The sequence below is a fragment of the Ananas comosus genome, linkage group 24, assembly GCF_001540865.1.
Source record: "Ananas comosus cultivar F153 linkage group 24, ASM154086v1, whole genome shotgun sequence".
NCBI classification, from domain to species: Eukaryota; Viridiplantae; Streptophyta; class Magnoliopsida; order Poales; family Bromeliaceae; genus Ananas; species Ananas comosus.
In genome coordinates this window covers 4,977,785-4,987,877 of record NC_033644.1, presented here as the reverse complement: position 1 = coordinate 4,987,877, position 10,093 = coordinate 4,977,785, and the positions used below count along the sequence as shown (strand labels likewise).

The 10,093-nt window shown below is 47.2% G+C and overlaps 1 pseudogene; it reads right to left on the bottom strand.

Annotated features, from left to right (window-relative positions):
* LOC109728683 lies at positions 535-1,014 on the bottom strand (annotated as a pseudogene).

Genomic DNA, 10,093 nt, shown 5'->3' with positions numbered 1-10,093 from the left:
ACATAACCATTGGGCTGCAAAAATGCTAATAAACCCCTCAACTTTCACTTAAATACACTGCCGGAACTGGGCTGTTCGCACAGGCAGGGACCGGTCTCTCGTTCAGGGACCTGTTTTCGAAGGTCGTCCCAGTGCAGCTAGAGCTGTCGCGCGCGGTGCAACCGGTCTCTCTTTGGGGGACCGGTCTCTCGGGGACCGGTCTCTCAGGCAGGGACCGGTTCCCGAGAGCTAATTTCTCAGGACTTAGCCGATTTTTCGGCTGTCTCAAATCATACGCGTTCGGGGACCGGTCTCTCCCACCAGGGACCGATCCCCGAGAGCTCAAAGTCTGCAGTTTTGCAGAATTTGATCCTTTAGCTCTCGAAAACCTCCCGTAACTCACTTTTGATTATTTTAACACCTTCGGACTTTCCGAAGTGCACCATCCTCGCACTTTGGTCAATTTGACTAAAGTTCGATATTTATTTTTCGAATTTTCGGTATATTACATTCTCCACCCCTTAAAATAATTTCGTCCGCGAAATTACGCATATCTTAACTCGTCGACTCAAATACGTGCGGATACTCTCTCCGCATTGACTCCTCGAGCTCCCAAGTGGCTTCTCGCACAGCATGGTTGCTCCATTGGACTTTTACATACGGAATCTTGCAACTTCACAACTTCTTCACTTCTCGATCGAGGATGCACACCGGGTACTCCTCATAAGACATATCCTCACGTAGCTCTACGGGCTCATACTCTAATACATGTGTTGAGTTTCGAATATACTTTCGGAGATTGGACACATGAAACACATTGTGATCTCCCGCAAGTCTCGGTGGTAGTGCGAGCTTGTACGCTACCGCACCCACACGCTCTAATATCTCAAATGGTCTGACATAACGGGGACTTAGCTTCCCACGGACCCCGAATCGTTTGACTCCTCGCATTGGCGACACTCTTAAAAATACACGGTCTCCAACCGCAAACTCTAAATCCTTTCTTCTCCTGTCGGCATAACTCTTTTGCCGAGATTGCGCCGTCGCCAACCGTTGACGGGCAAGGCGAACCTTCTCTTCCGCCTCCCGCACTACATCCGGGCCAAGAGCCGTTCTCTCACCCACGTCACTCCAATGGATAGGAGAACGACACTTACGTCCATATAGTGCTTCAAATGGCGCCATCGCGATACTTTCTTGATAACTGTTATTATAGGCGAACTCCGCCATCGGTAAGAAATCATGCCATCCTCCTTTGTAATCTAGCACACACGCTCGAAGTAAATCCTCAAGGATTTGTATCGTCCGCTCCGACTGTCCATCACTCTGAGGATGAAACGCTGTACTAAAGTCGAGCCGCGTGCCTAGCGCGTCTTGCAAACTCTTCCAAAAGTGGGATGTGAACCTGGGGTCTCGATTTGACACAATCGACACTGGAACCCCATGAAGTCTCACAATCTCGTCGAGGTAGACTTGAGCTAACTTGTCTCCCGACCACGTAGTATGTATCGGCAAGAAGTGTGCCGACTTTGTCAATCGATCCACTATCACCCATATTGCATCATGTCCGCCTTGTGATCGAGGCAAACCGGTAACAAAGTCCATTGCTATGTCTTTCCATTTCCAAACGGGTATTGGTAGACTTTGTAGCTTTCCCGAAGGAAATCGGCGCTCTGCTTTTACCTGTTGGCACGTTAGACATTGCGCCACAAACTCCCCAATGTCTCTTTTCATACCCGGCCACCAATAATGGTCTTTCAAGTCTTTGTACATTTTAGTGCCGCCGGGGTGTATGCTATAGGGAGATTGATGCGCCTCTTGCATGATCGCCCTTCGCAACTCATCATTTTTAGGCACACACCATCAATTTCGAAATCGAAGTGTGCCATCAGCTCCAATGCCAAAGTCTTCGGCATTGCCATTCTCAACCTCCCCTCGCATCTTCTGAAGATAAGGATTCGAGGCTTGAAGATCCTTGATTCTTTCCAATAGGGTCGGTTGCACAACTAATGCAGCAAGTGTAGCCGGCACTCCCGGCGCTACCACTTCCAACCCGAATCGTTGCATTTCCTTTTGCAATAGCGGTTGAGGCGTAAATGCCGTCGCTAAGTTCTCCGCCGATTTTCTACTTAGTGCATCGGCCACAACATTAGCTTTTCCGGGGTGGTATAGTATAGTGACATCATAGTCCTTCAACAATTCCAACCACCGCCGTTGTCGCATATTCAATTCCTTCTGGGTGAACATGTACTTTAGACTTTTATGATCTGTGTAGACTTCACAATGCTCACCATATAAGTAATGCCTCCAAAGCTTTAGCGCGAAGATCATCGCGGCTAACTCAAGGTCGTGAATTGGGTAGTTCTTCTCATAACTCTTTAACTGGCGCGATGCATAAGCAATGACTCGCCCATCTTGCATCAATACATACCCGAGACCAACATACGAGGCATCACTGTACACTACAAAGGTCTCTCTCGGAGTTGGCAAGGCAAGTACCGGGGTCGACGTCAACCTGTTCTTCAACTCCTCGAAGCTTCGATCGCAATCGTCGCTCCACACGTATCTTACTCCTTTATGCGTGAGGTGCGTTAGTGGAGTGGTTATTTTGGCGAACCCCTCCACGAACCGCCGGTAGTAGCCCGCAAGTCCAAGAAAACTGCGGATCTCCGCTACATTCGTCAGGCGAGGCCAATCCTTGATCGCCTCTACTTTCTTCGGGTCTACTGACACTCCGTCGCCCGATACTACATGACCTAAGAATGTGACCTCCTTTAGCCAAAAGTCACACTTCTTCAACTTTGCATAGAGCTTCTCCTGTCTGAGTATTTGCAACACCGCTCTCAGATGCTCTTCATGCTTCTCTTCGCTTTTCGAGTAAACCAACACGTCGTCTATAAATACCACGACGCATCGATCCAACAATGGCCTAAAGACTCGGTTCATCAAGTCCATAAATGCTGCCGGGGCGTTAGTAAGCCCAAACGGCATTACCGTGAACTCATAATGGCCATACCGCGTACGGTACGCCGTCTTGTGCACATCCTTCGGCATGATCTTTAATTGATGATACCCCGACTGGAGATCAATCTTTGAATACACCTTGGACCCTTGCAACTGATCAAACAGATCGTCAATCCTCGGCAATGGGTACTTGTTCTTTATCGTTACTTTGTTCAACTCGCGATAATCTACGCAGAGTCGAAGTGTGCCATCCTTTTTCTTCACAAATAGCACCGGAGCTCCCCACGGTGACACACTCGGCCTCACGAAGCCCTTATCGAGCAAGTCCTGCAGTTGGCCTTTCAACTCCTTTAGCTCCACCGGTGCCATTCTATACGGAGCCTTCGAAACTGGTTCCGCCCCGGGAATCAAGTCGATGACAAACTCAACTTCCCGGTCCGGTGGCAGTCCCGGTAACTCCGCCGGAAACACATCCGGAAACTCGCATGCTACTCGAATATCTCCCAACTCTGGGTACTCCTTTCGAGCATCCACCATGGTTGCCAAATAGGCCTTACACCCTAATTTGATCATTCTCTTCGCCCTCACAGACGATATAGTCGCCGCGAAGCGCCTACTTTTGCACGCTTGGTAGACCAACTCTTCTTGATTAGGCTCACGAAAAGTAATCACCTTGCTTTCACAATCTATGACTGCATAGTACTTGGAGAGCCAGTTGGTCCCCAAGATAACGTCGAATCCCCACATCTGATCTAGCACTAGCAGATCAATCGGCATAATCCAATCGCCTATTTGCACTGGACACGCCAAACACTCGTTATGGACACTGAATGAATGCTCTGGAGCGTTCACTCACCAGTAATCCTCCTTTAATTACAATTATACCTGCCACGACGTCGTCGGGTGCTGCAGGTTGCTGCTCCTCCACCTGAGCGGCAAAGACTCGACCGCTAGGCGCTCTCGATCCCTCCGGCTGACGCGGTGATGACGCGCGCCCAGCCGACATCGCCGGTGGTAACCTCGCAAGCTGTCTCGGGGTAGATTGTGCTGATGCCGCCGTCGGCGCGGACAACGTCCACGACGGGCACACCCGGATAAGATGCCCCGGTTGGCCGCACTTGAAACATTAGCCGTCTCGCTGCGGGCAAGTCGACACCTTATGCTCTCTGCCACATATAACACATCGAGGTGGTCTCCAATTCCTCGCCTGCTGTCGGGGATACCGAGGGGGTTTCTTAACATTTGACCGGCCCCCGGCACTGCCCGCCGTTCTTTTCTTGCCCTTTTCCTTCGACTCGGCAATAGCCTCCCTTTCTTCACGTACATGGGCGCTACCGTGCTGCGCCCACAAGGCTCTAGCGAAGACCTCCGCAAAGATCGACAACTTCAGAATCTGCACCTTTTCATAAATCCGGGGTTGGAGTCCTCGCAAGAACCAATCCGCCCGGTCCCGATCATCACGAACAACGTCGGGAACGCAGTCAATAATGTGGGAGAATTCTTGCTCGTACTCCCCCACCGATCGATCACCTTGTCTTAACTTGCGGAACTTTTCTTGCAACTTCCGCTTCGTCGTGTCGGGGAAGTAGTTCGCGAACACCGCTCTCTTGAACTCTTCCCACAGCATAAGCGGAAGGTCGATAGGACGATCCCGCTTCACTCTCTTCCACCACACCTTTGCCGCTTTCTCAAGACAATGGGTGGCGAGGTACACTTTATCCTTATCCGAGGTATTTAGGTCCTCGAAGAGCGTCTCCATCGAGTCGATCCACGACTCCACAACCACTGGCTCCACCAAACCGCCCTCGAAGGTAGGTGGGTCGAACTTCTTGAACTGAATGAGAGCCGCCAATGTGCGCTCTCGCTCCGCCTCTACCGCCGCGCTATCGGGATTTGAGGTTCCCGATCCGGCCAGTACTACCGTAACTGGAACAGCCGCTGCTGCCGCCGCTCCCTCGTCCACGCTCGGCACTACCACAGGGGGCGCGACATGCTCGACGCCCGCCTGGGCCGCCGTCACCTGTTGTCGCTCCAAGGCCTCCTGGAGCCGTTGAATCTGCTCCCCTTGGCGTTGAACAGACTCCGCTTGTTGCGGCACTACTCCGATAAGCGCGGCCATTTGCTCCCTAAGCTCTCCGTCGCCCCTCGCTCCGGATCGCTCGGGCTCCACGTTCGGCTCCTCCGGCATCGACCTTGTCTGCGGTCGTCCACGAGGTGCCATTGCTTCCTGAAAAGAAGCAACACACGTTAACTACTTGACTACATCACTCAACCATACCCAATCTGGCGAAAGCAAACATGCATTTGTTCTTGCCCCAAGCATTATGTCGTCGGCCGCCCGACACAAAACAATGAGTAGGAGACAAATGAAAATTAAACTTAGCCTCTAACCACATTAGAGACGTCCCAACTTAACCCAATCACATGCTTTTGCTAACTTTAATTCCACGTCGCTCACGTTTCCTAGATGCTTAAGGTCTTCCAATCCTAAGGGTCTCTAGGTCCATTCCTATTCTTTCACTATTGTCTCTGATACCACGATATCTGTCACGCCCAGGGACCGATACCAATTTGGGCCGGCCCGAGCACGTCAAACAGACGCCGAACGGACAGAGTTTTCCCTGTCCGCCCAAGACTCATCACATGTACAAATTCAAACAAGAAATGCACTAGCAGAAACATACACAAACGGCTTACACGAGGGTAAGCAATAGCCATTAGTGAAAGAAAGGAAAACTAAACATTTACAAGGACTATGATTCGTTTTTGATCATATACATTGCATCCATTTACATTCATGATTCCTTGTACTTCATTACACATTACATCATTTTTTTTTACATCACATCTACCTCAAATATGCTTTACATTCTTTTCTTTGCTTTATACATTAACATCTTAAATCATCAAATACAAAAGATGATCATAGGGTACTTTACTATAAAATGAAACCCAACTTTGGTGGCCTCTGACTAAGGCGCGATACCTTTACCTCGGTCGCTCGCCGGCTCGCTCGGTTCCGGCTCTGTGGAAATAGTGGGGTGAGAACTACAACGAAGTTCCCAGTGGGTTCGGCCTCAACATCACCGACTTTCCCACTAGGACTAACTCAGGCATAATAGAAAGGATAAGCAGAAATAGTAACCAATCTATAATATGATGCTAATATGCCTGAAAAAGTAGCAAGAAATATGCTCAACATTAAAAATATGCAGATTATGAAAGTTCTTTCATTCTTTACACATTACACTTTGTCATTGTTCTTTGCTCGTTGTTCTTTACTCTTTGTTCTTTAATCTCAAGGCTAACCCGGGGGTTTCGCCACATTAACTTGCTCCACATTAAGTCCATCATCGCAGGAACTCACCAGCTAGGACCGTCTTTCGGGTTTACTCCAACCCGTGATGCATAACTCCGGAGCGCATCGCCCGAGGGGGAGCGACCGCCCTCGAGCACGGAACTCATAGCAAGTATGATCGAATCCTTAACTCAAAGGATTATAAGTTCAATCTTGACTTTACACTAACTCTAGTGTTCATTACATCACTTTATGTTGCCACTCTAGCAATCATTGTTCTTTACATTTCTTTTACTCTGGGCTATCTTTAGCTTTCGCATTCTTTAACTTTACACGTTCTTTATTGCTCTCTTTGCTTTAGCTTTAGTCATCGTCATCATTCTTTACATCACTTTGATTCTTTGCTTCACACTAACTCTAGTGTCACTTTACTTTACATTATTAGATGCCACTCGATCTATGTCATAGTGTCACTCCGTTCTTTTGCCTCACTTGGGTACTCACATTTTCTCTCATGCATACATCTAGGGTTCTAACATTCATAGGGTCCTCGACCATCACATTAAGCAAGTTGTACTCACAATCATGCAATATCACATTTTTATCATCACTTACCCTAAAATGCATACAACAAGTATATAACATATGCTCAATTGAATGACACATTAGGCATAGAGAGAAGTTCAACGAGTTTGGAAGCACCACCCACTTCGTAGGTCTCTTTAGGTGCCCCGACGATTTTCTTAGGGTTCTAGGCTTCTCGGTTCGCTACCTGCGGCATAACGAAGCCATATTAGGCCATTTTGCCCATAACTTTACATTGGCTTTTCGTAACGTTAATCCGAGCGCACCAACGGGTCGGAAATACCCCCAATTAGGTTTTTGAAGGGTTAATTTCACTTAGGAATCCCCATGAGCAAAAGCCCCAATTTGGTGCCCTAGCTCCATTACATATACAAAACCTAGGGTTTGATCTCATTGGGAAGCAAAAGTAGCTTCAATATACTCTAAAGAGTTCATTTAAACCATTCCTAGCTCATTCCAAACCCTAGTTTGGATTTCACCATTAGAGGTGGCCAAAGCTCTCCTTCAAGCTTTACCTCCAACACCAAACCCATGGTCTTGATCTCAAAAGAAGCAAAAGAAAAGCTTCACATACTCTAAAAGCTCCTTAAAAACCATTTCTTGGTCATTTGGCTCTCATATTAGGGTTTTAGCATGATTAGGGTTGAAGCTTACCTCAAAGCTTTCCCTAACTTGCACTAGAGAGGAAGAAGATGAAGTGGCTTCACTCCAATGGCTTCTCCTCCACCTTCTTTTCCTTCTTTTCATTTGTCTTCTTCTTCTCCTTCTTTGTCTCTAGAGAGAGAAAGAGAGGAGAGAGTGTGAGAGGGAGTGGAATGAGAGAAAAGCCCTCATGTCCCTCATACATAACCATTGGGCTGCAAAAATGCTAATAAACCCCTCAACTTTCACTTAAATACACTGCCCGAACTGGGCTGTTCGCGCAGGCAGGGACCGGTCTCTCCTTCATGGACCGGTTCCTGAAGGTCGTCCCAGCACAGCCAGAGCTGTCGCGCGCGGTGCAACCGATCTCTCTTTGGGGGATCGGTCTCTCGGGGACCGGTCTCTCAGGCAGGGACCGGTTCCCGAGAGCTAATTTCTCAGGACTTAACCAATTTTTCGGCTGTCTCAAATCATACACGTTCGGGGACCGGTCTCTCCCACCAGGGACCGGTCCCCGAGAGCTCAAAGTCTGCAGTTTTGCAGAATTTGATCCTTCAGCTCTCGAAAACCTCCCGTAACTCACTTTTGATCATTTTAACACCTTCGTACTTTCCGAAGTGTACCATTCTCGCACTTTGGTCAATTTGACTAAAGTTCGATATTTATTTTTCGAATTTTCGGTATATTACACTTTCGAACTCTTCCGGAACGCTTTAGGGCTAAGGTTGCGGCAATCGAAACCGTTAAGCATCTGGATGAGATGAAAGTAGAGGAGTTAGTAGGTGCTTTACAAACGTACGAAATGACTTTTCCTACTAATCAATGTTCTTTCAAGTTTTCTTCTAAAAGTATAGGGATTGCACTGAAATCAACGAAGGAAGAAGACGTGGACTTGAAATCCGTTGGAGACATCTCAATCGCAAATTTTGAACATTAATTAGCGCTCTTAATGAAGAAGTTTCGTTGTAACTTCCGGAAGAACAACGCAAACAATGCTTCATCTTCGAAACACAAATTCTCTTCTAAAGATGCTTCGAGTTCTAGGTCGAAAGAAAAGAAACTTGCAAAATGTAACAATGTGAACTCTCGAAATCCGAGGGTTGCACCTCGTCTAGAATCGACTAAGGGTCAAATGGATAAGCTTTGGGAAAGCTAATGATGCACGAAACCCAAGAAGTGCATTGGAATGGAGTCCGCGAGAGCAAATAATGCAATCTTCATTTTTGGGCTGAGATTTGCTCTCGGGGATCGGTCCCTAGAGGTGAGAGACCGGTCCCATCGGCTGAAGGCTGTGGGGTTGCTGATGCAACCGGTCCTTGGCAGAGGAGGGTGTAACATACCAGATTTTGGTATAAAAATAAAAATAAATAAAAATAGTGTGAGAAACTATTTTTATTGGATTTATAGAAGTAAAACATAAGTCAGAAGTGACTTGTGCTGAAATCGGAATGAAAACAGAAGATCTAGAATTTTCTGTTGGAAACGGGACAGATAAATTAGCAGAAAATGCACAGTCTCAGAAAATTATGAAAATTGGAGGATAAGTCAGAAATATTTTTATGAGGCTAGATTTAAAGTTTCATATTTTTCTGACACCCGTAGAGTGAGAAATAAAATCCGACAACTATCTGATAGATTACAGTTCGGTACAGTTTTCGGTGACCAAATGGGGTCGAAACTGAAAACTTAAAATATATTCTTGCTCAGTACGTAAAACCAAACATGACTGTCAAGTTTGAGCTCAAACGGACACTCAGGGAGCTCCGGCGAAAGTTATCAGATTTCAAGCTGCCCGGGAGTGAATAGTGTCTTGGGGGTATTATAAAGAAGCTGTTGCTTCTTCTTCTCCTTCGGCCGCACACCACACATGCACATGACACACACACACACGCAAGGGAAGGGAGAGAGAGAAACCTCCATTTTCTCTCTCTAATTCTCTCCCAAAAGAGAGGGTTTTGGTGGAGAAGGAAGCTTGGAGGAAAGTCATCTTCTTCATCTTCCTCATTGGCCATTAGAGAGCAAGCTTTGAAGGTAAGCTTCAAACCCTTTAATGGCATTTCTCTCTAGTTTGGTTTTTAAGCTCTAAGAATGGGTTTAGAGGTATTCTAGCATGCTAATTAGAGGATTGATGCTTGAAATCAAGGCCCTAATGGTGGGTTTTTACCTAGTAGAAAACCTAGGGTTCAAAATGCTAGTTTTGTATATATAAGGGTTTGATCTCATTTGACCTTCCATAAACCTAATTGCTAGGTAACGAAACGCGTTGGCGAAGACGGTTCGGCAATCCGACGAGCCGTTACAAAGTTATTAAAGAAATGGACGTTTAGGCTTCGGGTCCGCCGGGAGGGCCGAGGCGACGTCGTAAAATCGTGGAAATGGATTTGAGGCATCATGGCACATAACCGAAGACCTATAATTTTCGGGGCTGTGAAGCGGAGCACGGTTGTGGTGCGGTTGCAGTATCGGGCTGTGCCGGATACGGGTGCCGCGGGCGGCCGATTGCAAGTGTCGACAAGCAATCGGCATGCGAAATGAGGTGGGTTGTGCTTACCGAAGCGACTAGGTCGCCCTTTATGTCTAAGAAATGAGATTTCATATTGATGCATGTTGACATATAATATGAAA